Source organism: Bufo bufo, chromosome 2 (genome assembly GCF_905171765.1).
Source record: "Bufo bufo chromosome 2, aBufBuf1.1, whole genome shotgun sequence".
In the NCBI taxonomy this organism is placed as follows: domain Eukaryota; kingdom Metazoa; phylum Chordata; class Amphibia; order Anura; family Bufonidae; genus Bufo; species Bufo bufo.
The window spans coordinates 543,278,435-543,302,345 of NC_053390.1; positions in this window are offsets into that span (position 1 = coordinate 543,278,435).

Below are 23,911 nucleotides of genomic sequence, written 5' to 3' on the forward strand. Positions count from 1 at the left end.
TATACACCAGACTGAAAGAGTATTCCAAGCACCTGTCTGCCCACATAGCTGCCGAGAAGCAGAAGCGTCTTACTATTAAAGTGGGCTCAGAGCTGAACCTAAAAGCAAAATTTTCCTGTTTACCTGGACTCAAAGGAAAGGACAGAGATCCACTGGCTGTGCTCATACATATTTCATCCAAGCCTCCATTCACCAAGGCAAGCACAGAGGACTGGATTGTGTAGACAGATTGGTTCTGCGGGACATATACAGAGGACGATCTATTGGAGGTGTTATCAAAGACATTTACTTGCCTCCCGCTCTTCCTGTATAACGACTCCGAGGCCCTTATGGCTATCGTATGGACATGGTTCCAAAGAAACTTTGACTGTTGTTTCAGTAAGCTGGTGATCAGTTCTCAGGACCTTACATGGCTAGCAGCGATGTGGACCGGGTATGATGTGTCTGGATCAGTGTCGGCCACAGAGCTTGTTTTCTCTGTGCCCGTCAAACCTTGCATGGACATTTCTTCTACCAGCCAAGCAGTGGACTTCACGACTTTATGGAATGATATTCATAAATCAAAGGACGAGGTCACATTTGAGGAAGTGGACAATTTATTCAAATGTCTTTACTCGCAGTTCTTCAGACACTTTAGAATCCACTTATCAGCAACCCAGCTCAGTTCCTCAGTAAGGACTACCTAATCCAAATGCTGGGATTCATCACAGAGTTGGCCATCAATAACATATTGGACACATGGACGACTATAATCTCGGACCTTGTCCACAATGTTCGGGAGCCCCCGGACGTCTTACATGTCTTAGACATGATCCCTGCAGTGCTTGCTACATGTTATACCGCTTCTTACCATTCTGTTACAGCGGCTGTGAGACCTGCACATACTAAGGCTTATTTATGAATATTTTTGGGTGTTGCCTGTACAGACCAGTTACCTTCTAGCTGTGATTGTGTAGCCTGCACTGTAGGAATGAGCTGGAGTCGGCGTGTTTGCTGGACTGTCCTCCAGTTATCAGTCATAACTAGAGTTGAGCGAACACCTGGATGTTCGGGAACGAGAAGTTCGGCCGAACTTCCCAGAAATGTTCGGGTTCGGTATCCGAACCCGACCCGAACTTCGTCCCGAACCCGAACCCGAACCCCATTGAAGTCAATGGGGATCCCGAACTATTCGGCACTAAAAAGGCTGTAAAACAGCCCAGGAAAGAGCTAGAGGGCTGCAAAAGGCAGCAACATGTAGGCAAATCCCCTGCAAACAAATGTGGATAGGGAAATGAATTAAAATAAAAATAAAATAAATAAATATTAACCAATATCAATTGGAGAGAGGTCCCATAGCAGAGAATCTGGCTTCACGTCAGCAGAGAATCAGTCTCTTCATGCCATAGCAGAGAATTTGGCTTCACGTCACCCACCACTGTAACAGTCCATTGTCATATATTTAGGCCCCGGCACCCAGGCAGAGGAGAGAGGTCCCGTAACAGAGAATCTGGCTTCATGTCAGCAGAGAATCAGTCTGCATGTCTTAGCAGAGAATCATGCTTTACTTCACCCAACACTGGAACAGTCCATTGTCAGATATTTAGGCCCAGGCACCCAGGCAGAGGAGAGAGGTCCCGTAACAGAGAATCTGGCTTCATGTCAGCAGAGAATCAGTCTTCATGTCATAGCAGAGAATCAGGCTTCACATCACCGACCACTGGAACAGGCCACTGTCACATACTTAGGCCCAGGCACCCAGGCAGAGGAGAGAGGTCCCGTAACAGAGAATCTGGCTTCATGTCAGCAGAGAATCAGTCTTCATGTTATAGCAGAGAATCAGGCTTCACGTCACCCACCACTGGAACAGGCCACTGTCACATATTTAGGCCCGGCACCCAGACAGAGGAGAGGTTCATTCAACTTTGGGTTGCCCCGCAATATAATGGTAAAATGAAAATAAAAATAGGATTGAATGAGGAAGTGCCCTGGAGTACAATAATATATTGTTAAGGGGAGGTAGTTAATGTCTAATCTGCACAAGGGATGGACAGGTCCTGTGGGATCCATGCCTGGTTCATTTTTATGAACGTCAGCTTGTCCACATTGGCTGTAGACAGGCGGCTGCGTTTGTCTGTAATGACGCCCCCTGCCGTGCTGAATACACGTTCAGACAAAACGCTGGCCGCCGGGCAGGCCAGCACCTCCAAGGCATAAAAGGATAGCTCTGGCCACGTGGACAATTTGGAGACCCAGAAGTTGAATGGGGCCGAACCATCAGTCAGTATGTGGAGGGGTGTGCACAGGTACTGTTCCACCATGTTATTGAAATGTTGCCTCCTGCTAACACGTTCCATATCAGGTGGTGGTGCAGTTAGCTGTGGCGTGGTGACAAAACTTTTCCACATCTCTGCCATGCTAACCCTGCCCTCAGAGGAGCTGGCCGTGACACAGCTGCGTTGGCGACCTCTTGCTCCTCCTCTGCCTTCGCCTTGGGCTTCCACTTGTTCCCCTGTGGCATTTGGGAATGCTCTCAGTAGTGCGTCTACCAACGTGCGCTTGTACTCGTGCATCTTACTATCACACTCCAGTGCAGGAAGTAAGGTGGGCACATTGTCTTTGTACCGTGTATCCAGCAGGGTGGCAACCCAGTAGTCCGCACACGTTAAAATGTGGGCAACTCTGCTGTCGTTGCGCAGGCACTGCAACATGTAGTCTCTCATGTGTTCCAGGCTGCCCAGAGGTAAGGAAAAGCTGTCCTCTGTGGGAGGCGTATCATCATCGTCCTGCGTTTTTCCCCAGCCACGCACCAGTGATGGGCCCGAGCTGCGTTGGGTGCCAGCCCGCTGTGAACCTGCTTCATCCTCATCCTCCTCCACCTCCTCCTCATCCTCGTCCTCCTCGTCCTCCAGTAGTGGGCCCTGTCTGGCCACATTTGTACCTGGCCTCTGCTGTTGCAAAAAACCTCCCTCTGAGTCACTTCGAAGAGACTGGCCTGAAAGTGCTAAAAATGACCCCTCTTCCTCCTCCTCCTCCTGGGCCACCTCCTCTTCCATCATCGCCCTAAGTGTTTTCTCAAGGAGACATAGAAGTGGTATTGTAACGCTGATAACGGCGTCATCGCCACTGGCCATGTTGGTGGAGTACTCGAAACAGCGCAACAGGGCACACAGGTCTCGCATGGAGGCCCAGTCATTGGTGGTGAAGTGGTGCTGTTCCGCAGTGCGACTGACCCGTGCGTGCTGGGTGACAGGTATGTGCAAGGTGGAGTTCCACCTGGTGGGCACGTCGCATATGAGGCGGTGAGCGGGAAGGCCGAAGTTACGCTGTAGCGCAGACAGGCGAGCAGCGGCAGGATGTGAACGCCGGAAGCGCGAACAGACGGCCCAGCAGCTCTGACATGTCGGGGAAGTTGTGAATGAACTTCTGCACCACCAAATTCAGCACATGCGCCAGGCAAGGGATGTGCATCAAACCGGCTAGTCCCAGAGCTGCAACGAGATTTCGCCCGTTATCGCACACCACCAGGCCGGGCTTGAGGCTCACCGGCAGCAACCGCTCGTCGGTCTGTTGTTCTATACCCCGCCACAACTCCTGTGCGGTGTGGGGCCTGTCCCCCAAATATATGAGTTTCAGAACTAACTTGACCAGCTAAAACAGTACAGATTTGGATGAATATCAATGTGAGGCCTATTTTTTAGGCGCTGGGTGACAGGTATACGTTTAATCACAGAATTAGACTTGGATCTGCACTGTAGCGTGTGTGTGAAGTTCTTGAGAATTACCCTATCAGCACCTTGAATCTAATATACCCTTTTAGGGATAGATTTAAAGTAGGCCTGATACAGCAGAAACCACTAATTTTGAGAATTGCAAATTTGGGAATTGTTTTTCAACCCAGAACAAAAACTGTGCTTTGACGGACACTAAAAATAACTTGACCAGCTAAAGCAGTAATGACAGATTTGGATTAATATAAATGTGAGGCCTATTTTTTAGGCGCTGGGTGACAGGCTCAACTTGCCCCTGATGTAGTATATGGCCAAAAAATAACCACACTATTGATGGTTAAATGCACTTGATGAAAGCTTGACCCTGATGTAGGATATAGCAAAAAATAACCACACTATTGATGGTTAAATGCACTTGGGTGACAAGGTCAGCTTGCCCCTGATGTAGTATATGGCCAAAAAATAACCACACTATTGATGGTTAAATGCACTTGATGAAAGCTTGACCCTGATGTAGGATATAGCAAAAATAACTACACTATTGATGGTTAAATGCACTTGGTGGTAGCTTGTGCTGGCGGACCACAAGACACAAAATGGCCGCCGATCACCCCAGAAAAAAGTGACTGAAAAACGCTCTGGGCAGCCTAAAAACACTGAGCAATTGAATAATAGCACTTCAATGATCCACAGCTGTAGATCGATCACTGAATTAAGTCTTTTGGAGGAGTTAATCTGCCTAATCTCGCCCTAACGTCGCAGCTGCAACCTCTCCCTACACTTGTATCAGCAGAGTGACGTGCAGCGCTACGTGACCCAAGCTTATATAGAGGCTGGGTCACATGCTGCACTGGCCAATCACAGCCATGCCAATAGTAGGCAAGGCTGTGATGGCCTCTTGGGGCAAGTAGTATGACGCTTGTTGATTGGCTGCTTTGCAGCCTTTCAAAAAACGCCAAGAAAGCGCCGAACACCGAACCCGAACCCGGACTTTTACGAAAATGTTCGGGTCCGTGTCACGGACACCCCAAAATTCGGTACGAACCCGAACTATACAGTTCGGGTTCGCTCATCCCTAGTCATAACCCCATACATTTCATGATAAATATGCATTACCATCGTGGTCACCCCGACACTGTTCATTAATCCATTCTTGTGCTCTTTTTTTCCAGTTTCTCTTTTAAATGTTGTGGTTTTGCCCCTTCTGTGTTGTATTTTATGTGTGTTAAATTAATGTCCTATTTGTTAAATAAACATATTTTTTTCTCCCCCGTAAAAAATTTAATAAGAAAAGAATTGCCTTGTGATTTGGTAGCCAAAAACAGGAGTGGGTACATAACACAGAAGACTGCAAATATTCCGTTCACGTATAATCTCTGTTTTAGATCCACTCCTGTTTTTTTTGGCATTAGCAATACTGATGGATTACTGACCAAATGCTGACCGAGTGAAGGCATATGCTTCACAGACAGGATCTGTTTTTTGGGGGTTATTGTTCTGACGGATCAGAGGATGGGCAAATTAATCAGTGACGTTAACACAAACTTACTGATGACACCCACTCCCTCTCAACTCTGTCAGGGGGACTCTCCTTGTATAAGAGTTTAATAGAACAGGTTCTGTATATATCTATGTGGAATTAGCTGATGACGGTGTAAAAGGATTGCGCTTGTTCTTGGCACTAACATCGACCTGTAAGGCCGAGTTCATACTTGAGTTATTTGGTCAGTTTTGGCCCCGTGACTGCTCTAATAAGTGACGTGTGCAATGATTCTAAGAGCGACACCTGTCATGTGTGTGTCATACTGACTCACAGTATTGTTTCACTACCACAACAGACTCCCTATGCATGTTACTGCAAGGCACAGTGTTCTACACCACTATAAAGGCTCTCTGCAGCCAAGAAATAGCCGGTTTTTTATGTAACTGGCCGCGTATAAATTCGGATCAAACCAAAAAGTGAACTCAGACCAATGATACAGCAAGTGAATTCTACTTGTTTTGAATACAGCTGCAATTATTGAATGTGTGTGTGTGTGTGCGTGTGTGTGTGTGTGTGTGGGGGGGCATATAATTTCTACAATCATTCATTCCAAACATTTTACTTTATTGTCAAAGCACATCCCTTTTTTACAGGAGGAGATGTGCTGCTGAAAAATCATGGTTTTAAATAATGTTGAGTGAATCGAAGTTGACGAAGTGGCATTCAATCCCAATTTCAGGAAAAATTTGATTAATCACGAAGCCCAATCTCCTCGTGGAGAGGCTGTCGTGGCCATCTTGATTGAAGAAAATGTACCAAATCTCGCACTCGCTTACGCATGACATCATCACGCTGGCCAAGCGTGGTAACACCACACCCGGCTAGCACACTAGAGATTTGGCTCGTTTTTTTTCAATCAGGATGGGCGCAACAATTTCTCTGTGAGCAAATGGATGAGGTGAGAAGGTATTTTTTTGTTTTTAACCCTTGATTAACCCCATGAAAGGCCTCAATGCAACTATCAGATGCCGTGGTCAGCGTTGAAAGCGGCATCTGAGGGGTTCAATGTTGGAGCTTGTGCAATTGAGCCTGCTACATACAATAAAATGCAATTTGTGACAAAGTAAATCATCATGAATAGAATTTCTTTGTGAACTAAGAGAAACAGCCGAATCAAATTTTTTATGACTTTGCTTATCTCTAGTTTTAATGTTTGTATAATAGATGACAAATGACAAACAAGCATTCCATTGTTTGTTGTTTGATCACTGGACATGTTTACACAGGGCTATGATCAGAAAAAATTGATTGTGAGAATGATGTTTCAGCTAATCATCTCTCCGTGTAAATGGGCCTTATGGTAAGCAGCAGCTGAATGCTAAATTCAGGCCCAGACTCGCAGCTGTTCTGAGTGTATGACGAATATTGATGCTTATTGTAAAGTAGAGGTTGGTTAGATAGGGAAGGGCCAGGGAAAATTGGCTAATTTGTTCTACCTATATTTTGGGCCTAAATGAGGGAGTTTGCACATGGACTAAACCATTTCAAAACTTCTGTACCAATTTTTTTAATTTTTTTATTTAATCTGTTAAATCTTTGAAAAGAAAGACTATATTTTGCATAAGCATAATAACAACTAGCAAGGTCATGTAAAAGACAAGAACCAATATATATATAAATAGAGATACAGATATCCCTCTGTGGATTCCCGATTGATCCCTGGGGAAAGTCTGCAATGAGAAAAGCTGTCTTTGCTCTAGGGCTATCGTGGGAAATTCTTTCTTTTTCCTACAAAATATCTAAGCCCAGGGCAGAGAGCTTTCAAAGAAGACAACCAAGCAGCAAGATGAAGCCAAGTGGCAAATTTCTTTCCTATTTACTCTATTTCTCCTTTTTTGCTGATCATGTTTTTATTAGGTTTTTGCTCCTTTATGAAGCTGAGATGATGTGTAATAAATTTAATTAACACCCCCAGCAATCTTTAGAAGTGAACTCACTGGAGACCCTTCAGAAAGCAGAGAATTATTACGCTGTATACAAGAATAAAACCTAGTGCTGATGGCAAAAGTTGATTAGTTTCACAGAAAGTAGGTGAAAAGAGTCTGATTTTTGTGGAACAATTAGCCTAATGGTATCATCTAGTCTCACAAACCCTATTAAAGTGTGACATATCCTAAAGGAACATCCATCTTTACTTACAGATCAGTTGCTATTACTACATTAGCATTTGTTATTGGTTTAAAGCTTTGCTTTATTCTAAGGCATGACGACAGTGTCATTATCATACCAGTGTTATGCGAGAATGCAAATTAAATAAAGTCAAATTTAGCAAAAAATTAATCAATATAATTGACTAGTAGAGATGAGAAAATTGATTCTACACTAACTGATTCGCTATGAATTTCCACAAAACATCAGTTTCTAGTGAAACTGAAGTTTTTGAGATTTTTCCCTCACAAATAGCTCGCAATAGCATACACCATTTTACAAATCTGAATACTGGGAAGATGATAACATAAAGGAAGGTCACACGACCCCATCCTGGCAGGCTTGCCCATAATGTCATGCAGACAGCCTCATCCAATCATGTGGGATTATAACTGTGATGTCAGCCAGCCAAAGTGTCATTGGCACTATATAAAATCCCAGCCAGGTTCGCTCATGTTTTTCTTGGCTTGTACATTGACTAGATACACTCACTTGAAAAAAAGAATGCCATTAAAAACAGATAAACTGTCAGTTTTTCATGGTCATTTTCCATTAGCGTGTGCATCCATTTTCTGTCAATCTGTTTTTAATATCTGCTTTGTAAGTCTATCAAAAACTTATATATTTTATAGGCTTTTTTTTAAACTCCAACCCCTGCAGTTTCCTCAGTACATATTATGCCCTCCATAGTGCCTTTAGTATATCTGATGTTTCCAGAGTTGTGATGTTTTCTGCCTCCAGTGTGGATTAAAGTGTAACCGTTATGTTTTCATCCAAAAATCTATTTTAACACATGCTACTGCTGCAGCAGCATTATGCATAAAGCAATCTTTATGAAAGCAAAAACTCCAGCAATGAGGTAGTAGACTTGTTGAGTTTTATTAAGGAACGTGGCTGTACAGATCAAGTGTGACGTTTCGGCCACTTACGGCCTTTTTCAAACTGCTGCCGCTGGAGGAGAGGTGGAAGGACGTGTACTGAGAGAAAGGTGTAATCGCACAGTAGGGAAAGCGCATGGGCTTTCCCTACTGTGCGATTGCACCTCCCTCTCGGCGCAAATCCTTCCACCTCTCCTCTAGGGGCACCAGTTTGAAAAAGGCAGTATGTGGCCGAAAAGTCACACTTGATCTGTACAGCCGCGTTCCTTAATAAAACTCAACAATTGTACTACCTCATTGCTGGAGTTTTTACTTTCACTGAGAACGGGGTGGGAACACGACACCTGGTATTTAATTATAGCAGAGTGCCACAAAATCTTTAGTTTCTTCACATACTACTGTTTTCCTTGAGTTTTTCCCTTAGTTAGGGCTGTTTAAACATTTACAATATGAGGACCTTCTCAAGAAGCCTCCTCTGCCAGTTCTCTGAGGCCAAAACTGCTTTCCTTCACATACACACTTGCTGTAGTCAGCAGCTCCCTGCCAGCCAAATCAGATTGGATTACTGAGAGACACGCCTCCTCACTCTGAAGCCTAATGCAGGCATTCAGTGTGAAGGACCACCCCTCTGTCTATCTGTCTTCTTAGCCAGAGATAGACAAGCGATAGCAGATATTATAAGGTAATTACAGTTCTTTTGGCAATTATTGACAGACTAACTCAGGGATACATGCCTAGCTCTAATAAACTATGAAATAAAAGAAATATGACAGTTACACTTTAAGTGTTTCCAGCGTTCTTGTAGTGAAGTGAGTATATATATATATATACACAGGGAGTGCAGAATTATTAGGCAAGTTGTATTTTTGAGGATTAATTTTATTATTGAACAACAACCATGTTCTCAATGAACCCAAAAAACTCATTAATATCAAAGCTGAATATTTTTGGAAGTAGTTTTTAGTTTGTTTTTAGTTTTAGCTATTTTAGGGGGATATCTGTGTGTGCAGGTGACTATTACTGTGCATAATTATTAGGCAACTTAACAAAAAACAAATATATACCCATTTCAATTATTTATTTTTACCAGTGAAACCAATATAACATCTCAACATTCACAAATATACATTTCTGACATTCAAAAACAAAACAAAAACAAATCAGTGACCAATATAGCCACCTTTCTTTGCAAGGACACTCAAAAGCCTGCCATCCATGGATTCTGTCAGTGTTTTGATCTGTTCACCATCAACATTGCGTGCAGCAGCAACCACAGCCTCCCAGACACTGTTCAGAGAGGTGTACTGTTTTCCCTCCTTGTAAATCTCACATTTGATGATGGACCACAGGTTCTCAATGGGGTTCAGATCAGGTGAACAAGGAGGCCATGTCATTAGATTTTCTTCTTTTATACCCTTTCTTGCCAGCCACGCTGTGGAGGACTTGGACGCGTGTGATGGAGCATTGTCCTGCATGAAAATCATGTTTTTCTTGAAGGATGCAGACTTCTTCCTGTACCACTGCTTGAAGAAGGTGTCTTCCAGAAACTGGCAGTAGGACTGGGAGTTGAGCTTGACTCCATCCTCAACCCGAAAAGGCCCCACAAGCTCATCTTTGATGATACCAGCCCAAACCAGTACTCCACCTCCACCTTGCTGGAGTCTGAGTCGGACTGGAGCTCTCTGCCATTTACCAATCCAGCCACGGGCCCATCCATCTGGCCCATCAAGACTCACTCTCATTTCATCAGTCCATAAAACCTTAGAAAAATCAGTCTTGAGATATTTCTTGGCCCAGTCTTGACGTTTCAGCTTGTGTGTCTTGTTCAGTGGTGGTCGTCTTTCAGCCTTTCTTACCTTGGCCATGTCTCTGAGTATTGCACACCTTGTGCTTTTGGGCACTCCAGTGATGTTGCAGCTCTGAAATATGGCCAAACTGGTGGCAAGTGGCATCTTGGCAGCTGCACGCTTGACTTTTCTCAGTTCATGGGCAGTTATTTTCCTTGGTTTTTCCACACGCTTCTTGCGACCCTGTTAACTATTTTGAATGAAACGCTTGATTGTTCGATGATCACGCTTCAGAAGCTTTGGAATTTTAAGAGTGCTGCATCCCTCTGCAAGATATCTCACTATTTTTGACTTTTCTGAGCCTGTCAAGTCCTTCTTTTGACCCATTTTGCCAAAGGAAAGGAAGTTGCCTAATAATTATGCACACCTAATATAGGGTGTTGATGTCATTAGACCACACCCCTTCTCATTACAGAGATGCACATCACCTAATATGCTTAATTGGTAGTAGGCTTTCGAGCCTATACAGCTTGGAGTAAGACAACATGCATAAAGAGGATGATGTGGTCAAAATACTCATTTGCCTAATAATTCTGAACTCCCTGTATGTATGTATATATATATATATATATATATATATATATACACACACACACTCACCTAAAGAATTATTAGGAACACCTGTTCTATTTCTCATTAATGCAATTATCTAGTCAACCAATCACATGGCAGTTGCTTCAATGCATTTAGGGGTGTGGTCCTGGTCAAGACAATCTCCTGAACTCCAAACTGAATGTCAGAATGGGAAAGAAAGGTGATTTAAGCAATTTTGAGCGTGGCATGGTTGTTGGTGCCAGACGGGCCGGTCTGAGTATTTCACAATCTGCTCAGTTACTGGGATTTTCACGCACAACCATTTCTAGGGTTTACAAAGAATGGTTTGAAAAGGGAAAAACATCCAGTATGCGGCAGTCCTGTGGGCAAAAATGCCTTGTGGATGCTAGAGGTCAGAGGAGAATGGGCTGACTGATTCAAGCTGATAGAAGAGCAACGTTGACTGAAATAACCACTCGTTACAACCGAGGTATGCAGCAAAGCATTTGTAAAGCCACAACACGCACAACCTTGAGGTGGATGGGCTACAACAGCAGAAGACCCCACCGGGTACCACTCATCTCCACTACAAATAGGAAAAAGAGGCTACAATTTGCACGAGCTCACCAAAATTGGACTGTTGAAGACTGGAAAAATGTTGCCTGGTCTGATGAGTCTCGATTTCTGTTGAGACATTCAAATGGTAGAGTCCGAATTTGGCGTAAACAGAATGAGAACGTGTATCCATCCTCTGATGGCTACTTCCAGCAGGATAATGCACCATGTCACAAAGCTCGAATCATTTCAAATTGGTTTCTTGAACATGACAATGAGTTCACTGTACTAAAATGGCCCCCACAGTCACCAGATCTCAACCCAATAGAGCATCTTTGGGATGTGGTGGAACGGGAGCTTCGTGCCCTGAATGTGCATTCCTCAAATCTCCTTCAACTGCAAGATGCTATCCTATCAATATGGGCCAACATTTCTAAAGAATGCTATCAGCACCTTGTTGAATCAATGCAACGTAGAATTAAGGCAGTTCTGAAGGCAAAAGGGGGTCCAACACCGTATTAGTATGGTGTTCCTAATAATTCTTTAGGTGAGTGTATATACAGTCCCTGACAAAAGTCTTGTCGCTTCTCTATTTTGTAGAAACTCCTGCTATTAACCTAACTTTTAATTAATCAACTGGTGTTAGAAATAGCTCATATGAAAATCTAAAGCCCTCCCAAATGATGTTTAATGCACTGAAATAAATTAGTTTCACTGAAAAAAGATTTATCATTTACTCAAGACAGAAAGGTAAAATTTTGGCAAGACAAAAGTTTTGTCGCCTATACAGAAATTGAACAACTCTACTGCAAATCCAAAAATATATCAGCAAATTAAGTAGTAGTGCTGTGAGATCCAAATTTAATATCTTGTATGACTTCCATGAGCTTGAATGACAGCATCCATGCGGTTTGGCAAGGATTCATGCAATTTATTGATGAAGTCATCAGGAATAGCAAAAAAAATGCCTTGCATGCCTCCCAGAGTTCATAAATATTCTTTGGTTTTGTCTTCCATGCTTCCTCTTTCATCCTACACCACATATGCTCAATGATGTTCATGTCTGGTGACTGGGCTGGCTAATCCTGGAGCATCTTGATCTTCTTCGCTTTAAGGAACTTTGATGTGGAGATGGAAGTATGCAATGGAGCACTATCCTGCTGCAGAATTTGGCCTTTTTTATGGTTGGGAATATAAGAGGTAGCTAAGATTTCTTGGTATTTTAGACTATTGATGTTGCCTTCCACCCTGCAGATCCCTCGCACACCCCCATACTAGATGTAACCCCAGACCATGATTTTTCCTCCACCAAACTTCACAGTTTTCTGGGTAAATCTCGGCTCCATGCGGGTTCCAGTAGGTCTCCTGCAATATTTGCGGCAACTGTGGTGTAATTCAACAGAAGATTCATCTGAAAAATCCACCTTCTGCCACTTTTCCAGCGTCCATCCTTTTAGCAGGCTGTGGGCCTTGGCAAATGCCACACGGTTTTTCAATTGTCTTTTGTTTAGTGCTGGCTTATGGGCACTGATTAGACCATGGAGGCCATTTCGAGACAGAATCCGACAAACTGTTCTGGTTGACACAGGGACTTCAGGTGACCAGGTCTCGTGGAGCTCTGCTGCAGTGGAAAATGGGCTGGCCTTGGATTTTCGAGCCAACAAACGGTCCTCTCGAGCAGTTGCCTTGTGGGGTCGGCCTGATCTGGCCTTGTCTAAAACGTCTCCAGTCTCTTCAAATCTTTTTTTTAATCCTCTGAACTTGACGCTGAGACACATTGAAGGTGTCTGCCACATCAGCAGTGGATCTGGTCTTCAGCCTCTTGATAATCAACACTTTAGTCTCCGGGTGAATCTTAGGCATGTTTGCAGAGGTCTAGTTGCAGTTGATGTGAAGGTCTTTTTATCTAAGGAGTGCTGCGTTACATTTATTTGGATTGTGTTTGGACCCCAGAACCCAGGGGAAAACGCTGGCACCTGAATCATTTGCATCACTTGAAGTGAGGAGTGCTGCCCTGCCATCCTTTAGATATATATATATATATATATATATTATATAAAGCTAAGTGTATATATGTATGTTCGCTAAAGGAATCCCCACTGTCGCATTTACAATCACGAAATTTGGCACAAAGGTACATCAGGAGTCCGGGAAGGTTTTAGACCTCAGCCGGGGTCTCAGCTCTCTAGCATGTACCGTTCCTGAGATTAGTAATGGACAAACATAGGCCAGGACGATTCGCAAACGCGATCAAATGTTCGCGAACCGCAAGTTCGCGGCGAGCCCCATTCACTTTAATGGCAGGTGAACATGAAGCCACCAAATACTTACTAGAAGTTCACAAATCATCCCACAACATGGACAGTGACATACCAGAGAGGTATCAATGGCAAAAATTCCCACCAAAAATATGTATTTTAATCAGGGACCATTTTCATGCATCTTAAAGGGAAACTCTCAAAAATGTGCCCTGTCGGAGCCTAGAATTTTTTTTATTTTAGACCAAGGGAGTACAGGCCCTAAACATTAGGCATTCACCGGACAGAAAACATCAAGTGATTATGTGGCTGGAGGTATATTAGACGGTCAATGGATATCAATTTTACTGCAGGCCAGTGGACTAGAGGCCCCAAAAATAATTAATTCACCGTACAGAAAAGAACAATTGATAATGTGGCTGGAGGTACATTAGGCGGTCACCGTATAACAATTTTACTGTTGGCCAGTTAGATTACAGGCCCCAAAAATTATGCATTCACCGTACAGAAAAGATCATATGATTATGTGGCTGAAGGTATATTAGATGGTCAATGGATATCAATTTTACTGCAGGCCAGTGGACTACAGGCCCCAAAAATTATTCATTCACCGGACAGAAAACATCAAGCGATTATGTGGCTGGAGGTATATTAGACGGTCAATGGATATCAATTTTACTGCAGGACAGTGGACTACAGGCCCCAAAAATTATATGTGAACCCTTTGGAATGATATGGATTTCTGCACAAATTGGAATGATATGGATTTCTGCACAAATTGGTCATAAAATGTGATCTGATCTTGATCTAAGTAACAACAATACACAATCACAGTCTGCTTAAACTTATAACACACAAAGAATTAAATGTTACCATGTTTTTATTGAACACACCATGTAAACATTCACAGTGCAGGTGAAAAAAGTATGTGAACCCCTAGACTAATGACATCTCCAAGAGCTAATTGGAGTGAGGTGTCAGCCAACTGGAGTCCAATCAATGAGATGAGATTGGAGGTGTTGGTTACAGCTGCCCTGCCCTATAAAAAACACACACCAGTTCTGGGTTTGCTTTTCACAAGAAGCCTTGCCTGATGTGAATGATGCCTCGCACAAAAGAGCTCTCAGAAGACCTACGATTAAGAATTTTTGACTTGCATGAAGCTGGAAAGGGTTATAAAAGTATCTCCAAAAGCCTTGCTGTTTATCAGTCCACAATAAGAAAAATTGTCTATAAATGGAGAAAGTTCAGCACTGCTGCTACTCTCCCTAGGAGTGGCCATCCTGTAAAGATGACTGCAAGAGCACAGCGCAGACTGCTCAATGAGGTGAAGAAGAATCCTAGAGTGTCAGCTAAAGACTTACAAAAGTCTCTGGCATATGCTAACATCCCTGTTAGCGAATCTATTTTACGTAAAACACTAAACAAGAATGGATTTCCTGGGAGGATACCACAGAGGAAGCCACTGCTGTCAAAAAAACAAACATTGCTGCACGTTTACAGTTTGCACAGGAGCACCTGGATGTTCCACAGCAGTACTGGCAAAATATTCTGTGGACAGATGAAACCAAAGTTGAGTTGTTTGGAAGAAACACACAACACTACGTGTGGAGAAAAATAGGCACAGCACACCAACATCAAAACCTCATCCCAACTGTGAAGTATGGTGGTGGGGCCATCATGGTTTGGGGCTGCTTTGCTGCATCAGGGCCTGGACAGATTGCTATCATTGAAGGAAAAATGAATTCCCAAGTTTATCAAGACATTTTGCAGGAGAACTTAAGGCCATCTATCCACCAGCTGAAGATCAACAGAAGATGGGTGTTGCAACAGGACAACAACCCAAAGCATAGAAGTAAATCAACAACAGAATGGCTTAAACAGAAGAAAATACGCCTTCTGGAGTGGCCCAGTCAGAGTCCTGACCTCAACCCGATTGAGATGCTGTGGCATGACCTCAAGAAAGCGATTCACACCAGACATCCCAAGAATATTGCTAAACTGAAACAGTTCTGTCAAGAATTACTCCTGACCGTTGTGCACGTCTGATCTGCAACTGCAGGAAACGTTTGGTTGAAGTTATTGTTGTCAAAGGAGGTTCAACCAGTTATTAAATCCAAGGGTTCACATACTTTTTCCACCTGCACTGTGAATGTTTACATGGTGTGTTCAATAAAAACATGGTAACATTTAATTCTTTGTGTGTTATTAGTTTAAGCAGACTGTGATTGTCTATTGTTGTAACTTACGTAGATGAAGATCAGATCACATTTTATGACCAATTTGTGCAGAAATCCATATCATTCCAAAGGGTTCACATACTTTTTCTTGCAACTGTATGCTTAAAATAACTAAAAATATAAAATTGGTTTAAAAACAACGCTAACAAAATCCCCCCTCTTTAAAAACAAAACAAATGATAATAGTTGAAATTCGATAACACGTGGTCGTCACAGGTGTTGAATTCCTCCGTGGCCCCAAACATTAGGCATCCACTGGACAAAAGCCCTTTTATGCCGCTGAATTTACATAAGACAGGGATCATTTTTTGTTCTGAGTGGTGGCAGATATGTATGGTCCGTCATGAGGAAATTCAATTAAAGGTGGTTGTCACAGGTGTTGAATTCCTCCAAGATCCATGCCTTTTAGAAATGTGAGGTAGTCCACACTGTTGTGAGCTAGGCAAGTGCGCTTATCGGTCACGATCCCCCCTGCTGCGCTGAACGTCCTTTCGGACAGGACACTGGACGAGGGGCAAGCTAAGAGTTCCATGGCAAATCATGCCAGCTCTGGTCACAGGTCAAGGGGTTCCTCGTTTCTCAGATCGTCCACATCGGCCGTTAACCCGATCTAGTCAGACACCTGTCGGTATAGGAGTTCCCTGAGGATGGATCCGAAGGGCGGTTGTCGATGGGTTGGCTGCAAGAATTATCTCATATCCGAAGTGACCAACACATCTTCAAACCGCCCTCTTCTTGTATGCACTGTAGGATTGGTACCTGCAACTGTTTCTCTGTGGGTGGAAATTCCTCTGCCAGCACCGCAACAGCAGAATGCAGCATCTCTCAAAGCAAGGCCTGGAAATGCTGCATTCTGACAGCCCTCTGTGATGCTGGTAACATATCCGCCATTTTGTGTTAGTACCGGGGGTCTAAGTACGTTGCCACCCAGTACTGGTCCTTGCCCTTTATGCTTTTTATATGGGGGTCCCTCTTCAAACACTGAAGCATGAAGTCCCCCATTTGCACTAAATTGGAAGCGGTGGAGCGCCCTGGCTCCTGCTCATCGCCCAGGAAAATGTCATCCTCGGTCTCCTCCCCCTATCCACGGACAACACCAGGGATCTTAGAAAAGTTTAAAGCCTGCTCTTCTTGCTCCTCTTCCTCCCCCCAAGCCACAATTGTCCTCTCACTCCTCTTCAGACTCCTGCTGACTTGTCTCAGATGGAGTAGCCCCCCCTGGGAATGGGAATTGATTCAGCATTGCAACTTTGTCATCTTCCTGCTCCTCGACGGCTATATCAATGACACAACGCAATGCAAGCTCCAGAAAGAAGGCGTATGGTACAATGTCACTGATGGCGCCCTGGCTGCGACTGACCAGTTTGGTGATCTCATCAAATGGCCGCAAAAGTCTGCATGAGCAGCCACTGGCACGGGGGGGGGGAGCTCCCCAGAACCTGTCCTGCCGCAGAGTTCATACAGGTAGTCGTTAACAGCACGTTTCTGCTGGAGCAGCCTATCAAGCATATACAAGGTGGAAATCCAGCACGTTGGGCAGTCACAAATCAGATGTCTGATGGGATAGTAGTGTCTCCGTTGAACGTCAAGGTGAGCTAGGACAGTGTAAGATCTTCTAAAATGGCCAGAGATTTTCTTGGCCTGCCGCAAGACGTCCTGGACCTTGGGCCTGTATTTGGCAACGAATCGCTAAACGACAAAGTTCAGGACGCGTGCCATGCACGGCACGTCTGTCTTTTTGCCATGTTTCAGTGCGCTCAGCAGATTGGCACCGTTGTCGCACACCACTTTACCAACTGTCAAATTGAGCGGGGTTTGAAACTGATCGACCTGTGACTGCAAAGCTGAAAGGAGTGCAGGACCGGTGTGGCTCTTGGCTTCCAGGCACAACAGCCGCAGCACAGCATGGCAACATCTCACCTGGCATGTCGAATAGGTTCTGGGGAGCTTATGGAGTGCAGCGGAAGAGGCGGTAGCAGTGGAAAAGGAGGAGTCAGCCGAGGAGGAGACTGAGGATGGAGTAAAAGGAGGAGAACAGGCAGGCCTGCATGCAATCCATGGCAGTCACATCAAATCCACACGGATGTCACAGGTTGCATGCTTGACAGCTGTCAGAAGGTTAACCAAGTGGTCAATAAAAGCTATGTACCTTCCCTGCCCTTGTTTGCTAGACCACATGTCTGTGGTCAGATGTATCTTGGCACCGACACTGTGTGCCAGAGATACATTCACTTGCTGCTGAACATGGCCATATGACTCTGGGATGTCCTTCTGAGAGAAATATTTCCTTCTGGGGACCTTCCATTGAGGTGTGCCAATGGCCACAAATTTTCTAAAGACCTCCGAATCCACCAGTTTATATGGCAGTAGTTGGCAGGCTAGCAGTTCTGAAAAGCCGGCGGTCAGCCGTCGGGAAAAAGGGTTATCCGGCGTCATCAACTTTTTACGCTCAAACATTTAGGCCACGGAAGCCTGCCTTTTGCCAGATGAATGCAATGAAGGCACGGTATCCTTTAAAGGATGTCTGGCTTTCTCTGTGTTGAAGACCCATAACTGGGACTCCACAGTTATTTTGCATATTACTGTTTCCCAGGGAGCTTTGCATTTTGGATTGCTGTGTTGAGACTCTTAAATGAGGCTCCACGGTGTTTTCTTTAGCTGGTCTCCTTAAGATCAGCTATTGTTTTGTTTGAGTAGTCTCCAAGGCATTGCTTCTGGTTAGCCAGATTCCTACTCCACACTGATGAGGGGCAACACCCTGAAACAGCTGTCTGTGGATGGATAACTGGCTTAGGACTTCCCCGTCACATCCTTAAAGCTTGTAAAAGAGCGAGATGTTGATATAGGGGCTACTTAATATGGTGGATCTGGTGATCTCTGTAATGGAGACACCCGTTTGCTCGGTTTTCCTTCCTTTGAAGGATATATGGCTTTCTCTGTGTTGAAGACCCATAACTGGGGCTCCACAGTTATTTTGCATATGGCACGGTGGAAGGTGGAGCTAAAGACAAATGGGAGAAGAGAGGAGAAGAGGCAGGACGTGGACCGCCGGGAGTATGGCTTTGTGGGTTCTGACGGCGTTGCCCCCACTGGGCTTAGTGATGGGAGGCCATGTGCCTTCTTAAGGCGGTTGTCCGTAGGTGAGTGTTGGGATAACCACGACTTATGCATTGACAGTACAGGCTGCAGATGGCAACACTATTGTCAGAAGCTGACACGTTAAAAAAAAGCCCACATTGCGGAGCCATGTGCCAGCATCCTGGGAGCGCAAGATGTGACCGTGCATGGTGGATGGCTTGCTCCAGATACATTTGCAGTCTGCTTTTTGCCTCCTGTGCACTGCAAGTTCTGCCTGCTTCTCCTCCTTCTCGTCACTATCTACTGCTCCTTCTCTCCCTCTGAACTCCCCTCCTCTTCCTCTCTTGTGGGCACCCACTTGACGTCCATTGACACGTCATCATCGTCACCTTCACCACCACTGACATTAGAGATCTCGGAGAAGGCAGCAACAGCGGGGACCACCCTACTTGGGCTGATCTGGGTACTGTCGTCAGACCGCTGGGTGTCGGTTGTGCTACATCCTCTTCCTCAACCAATGCCAAGAATGGCTGCACATCGGTAAGGTATGGGAATGGATGGAAAATAATTCCTCTGACTCTAGTGCGGGGGCTATGGTGGTGGTGGTGGTGTCTTTGGGGGTGCACACAGCAGAGAGTGAGGAGGGTGCTGATACAGAGGATGAAGATGGTGCAGAAGCGGAAGGCTGAGTGAGCCACTGAACCAACTCTTGTGCATCATTTGACGTAATCGCACGCACCTTCTTCAACTTCCCACTTAGGCTCCAGCCTGGTGCACCTGCCCGGCCCCTACCACCCCTGCGGAACGGCCTGCCTCTTCCTCTGCCTGTCATTTTCAAAATGACCATGTGACAAACTCCCTGTAGAAGAGCAGTATTTGTGGAAGCAGGTATATCGCAGGCCTCAATCAATATTTTGTGGAAGCCGGTATATCAATCCACTCTATTAGTATTTTGTAGAAACAGGTATATAGAACCCAATAATGAGTATTTGCTAAAGGCGGCAAATCAAACCCCTTAATCAATATTTGGTGGAAGCTGGTGAATCGCAGGCCTCAATCAATATTTGGTGGAAGCCGGTATATCAATACCCTGTATCAGTATTTTGTGGAAACAGGTATATAGAACCCAATAATGAGTATTTGCTGGAAGCCGGAATATCACACCCATTAATCAATATTTGGTGGAAGCCGCTGTATCACAGGACTAAATCAATATTTGGTGGAAGCCGGTATATCAATACCCTGTATCAGTATTTTGTGGAAGCAGGTATATAGAACCCAATAATGAGTATATGTTGGAAGCTGGTAAATCAAACCCCTTAATCAATATTTGTGGGAAGTTGGTGTATCGTAGGCCTCAATCAATATTTTGTGGAAGCCCGTTTATCAGTCCACTCTATCAGTATTTTGTGGAAACAGGTATATAGAACCCAATAATGAGTATTTGCTGGAAGCCGGAATATCACACCCATTAATCAATATTTGGGGAAAGCCGGTGTATCGCAGGACTAAATCAATATTTTGTGGAAGCCAGTATATGAATACCCTGTATAAGTATTTTGTGGAAACAGGTATAAGGAAACCCATAAATGAGTATTTGCTGGAAGCTGGTAAATCAAACCCCTTAATCAATATTTGGTGGATGCTGGTGTATCGCAGGCCTCAATCAATATTTTGTGGAAGCCGATTTATCAGTCCACTCTATCAGTATTTTGTGGAAACTGGTATATAGAACCCAATAATGAGTATTTGCTGGAAGCTGGCAAATCAAACCCCTTAATCAATATTTGTGGGAAGCTGGTGTATCGCAGGCCTCAATCAATATTTTGTGGAAGCCGGTATATCAATCGCCTCTATTAGTATTTTGTGGAAACAGGTATATAGAACCTAATAATGAGTATTTGCTGGAAGCCAGTAAATCAAACCCCTTAATCAATATTTGTGGCAAGCTGGTGTATCGCTGGCCTCAATCAATATTTTGTGGAAGCCGAAATATCAATACCCTGTATCCGTATTTTGTGGAAACTGGTATATATAACCCAATAATGAGTATTTGCTGGAAGCTGGTAAATCAAACCCCTTAATCAGTATTTGTGGGATGCTGGTGTATCGCAGGCCTCAATCAATATTTTGTGGAAGCTGGTATATCACTACCATGTATCAGTATTTTGTGGAAACGGGTATATAGAACCCAATAAGTATGTGCTGGAAGGAAGTAAATAAAACCCCTTGATCAGTATTTGTGGGAAGCTGGTGTATTGCAGGCCTCAATCAATATTTTGTGGAAGCCGGTATATCAATATCCTGAACCAGAATTTTGTTTAAACAGGTATATTGAACCCAATAATGATTTTTTGCTGGAAGCCGTTAAATTACACCACTTAATCAGTATTTGTGGGAAGCTGGTGTATCGCAGGCCTCAATCAATATTTTGTGGAAGCCGTTATATATAGGGTTGAGCGAACCCGAACTGTAAAGTTCGAGTTCGTACCGAACTTTAGGATTTTTGGACCCCGGCCCCGAACCCGAACATTTCAGTAAAAGTTCGGGTTCGGTGTTCGGCGATTTCTTAGCGCTTTTTGAAAGGCTGCAGAGCAGCTAATGAACAAGTGTTTAACTGTCTGACCTTAGAAGCCATCACAGCCATGCCTACTAATGGCATGGCTATGATTGGCCAGTGTAGCATGTGACCCAGCCTCTATATAAGCTGGAGTCACGTAGCGCTGCACGTCACTCTGCTGTGCTTAGTGTAGGGAGAGGATGCTGCTGGTGATTTCAGGGAGAGAATAGGACAGAATCTGTGATCAGAACTCAAATCTAACTAGCGATCTACATACATTTAGTTGTGTGGGTGCAGTGCACAATCTTTTTACCCCGCCAGTGACAGAAAAAAAATAACTTTCATCCGTCTGTTAGTTTGGTGGGCGGCGGCGGCCATTTTATGCAAGCTCAGTGCACCAGCACTGCATATGAGCTTTTGTGACATTCAAATCCAAGCTTAAAATACTGCACTAATAATCTGCCTTTTTTGGCAATATACAACATCTGGTGCATTTGCAGGATTAGTCAGTGTGCAAATCAAGCTAGAAATAGAGCCATCTTTTTCTGGGCTTTTACAAACACCCTTTTTTTGCAAAATCCATTATTTTACAGATCTGCACGTATGAAATTTAAGCCTAATATACAGCTTTTATATTCTGTTACTAAAAAAACACACTTTTTTGGCAATATACAACATCTGGATTAGTCAGTGTGCAATTTAAGCTAGAAATACAGCCATAATTTTCAGTTTTTTTTTAAAACACCCTTTTTGTGCAAAATACACTATTTTACAGCCCTAGTTGCATCTGCACGTGTGAAATTCAATCGTTTTATACAGCTTTCATATTCTGTTATAATAAAAAAAAACTTTTTTATAAAAATCCTTAATATTGCATCTGTGATTGTTAAAAACAAGTTTTAAAAATGTAAATAATTTTCTGGCTCTGAAAAAACACAAATTTTTGGCATTATCCAACATCTGGATTATTCAGTGTGCAATTTAAGCTAGAAATACAGCCATAATTTTCTTGGTTTTTAAAAACACACTTTTTTGACAAAATGCACAATTTTACAGCCCTTGCAGCATCAGCACGTGTGAAATTCAAGTGTTATATACTGCTGTCATATTCAGTTATTAAACAAATACCCGTTTTGGGCAAAAAAACTTAATTTTGCAGCTTTTGCTGCATATCTCATTGTGAGATACACACTTTAGATACTGTGGTTATATTCATTTATTTGAAAAACAGGCATTTTGTGCACAAAACTTTAATTGTGGCCTAGTCTGTATCAGTACGTGTGAGATACAACCTTTAGATACTGTGGTTCTATTCAGTTATTTGAAATACAGCCATTTTCGGCAAACAAATTTAATTGCGGCCTAGTCTGGATCAGTCGGTGTGAGATACTCCCTTTAGATACTGTGGTTATATTCTTCTATTAATTAAACACCCTTTTTGGGCAAAATACACAATTTTTCAGCCCTTGCTGCATCAGCACGTGTGAAATTCAAGGGTTATATACTGCTGTCATATTCAGTTATTAAACAAACACCAGTTTTGGTCAAAAAAGTTTATTTTGCAGCCGTTGCTGCATATGTCAGTGTGAGATACACACTTTAGATACTGTGGTTATATTCATTTATTTGAAAAACAGCCATTTTGTGCACAAAACTTTAATGTTAATTGCGGCCTAGTCTGTATCAGTACGTGTGAGATACACCCTTTAGATAATGTGGTTCTATTCAGTTATTTGAAAAACAGCTATTTTTGGCCAAAAACTTTAATTGCAGCCTAGTCTGGATTAGGGCGTGTGAGATACACCCTTTAGATACTGTGGTTACAGCGTCCCACTCAGGACACGTGGGAACTGCAAAATAGCTTTAAAACGTCATTATCATATTGCATGTCATTTTGTATTACAACACCTGCTGTATCCCTGTTCATAGGCTGGTCTGGTGTAATTTATACATCCCACCACTAGATGGGGATAGCACTTAGGTCATATAAATACCTAGGTCAGGCCTAGTGAGACAGATTAGTTGTAAGTCAGTCTGTTGTTAAGTTTGAGAGAGTGCAGATCTAGCACTTCTGCTCAGGTAAAAGTCTAGTCCAGGAAGGGACAAAAGAAAGAAAAGACTTAAAAAAAAACCAAAAGATAAAAGCCACTATCCAGGCATAAAAGACCTTTGGGAATCCAGGTGAAGGATACTTTAACCACAGGCAACCTCACCAAATTATTCTGGTTTATAAGGAACCTGAAGCAAACTCACCTACCAGAAGTACTTATACAGAATCACAAGCTAAGTCTAAACCCAGCCAAACCTATTAACAGTGGATCAACAGAATTCCTCTAAATTGCAAAAGACTGTATTCTGTCCGGATGTATATGCCGCAATTGGAACCAACCTCAGTAAAAGTTGTGAGTTGTATCCTACCACTGTCTACTTCATTACTATAACACCAAGGGACCCAGCCGCCACAAGCACCCTAATCACCACTGCCATCAAGGGCACCTCGACCTCCATCTAGGCTGGTGCTTCCCTACCACAGAGTGTGCCCCAGAGGATTTCGTGCTGT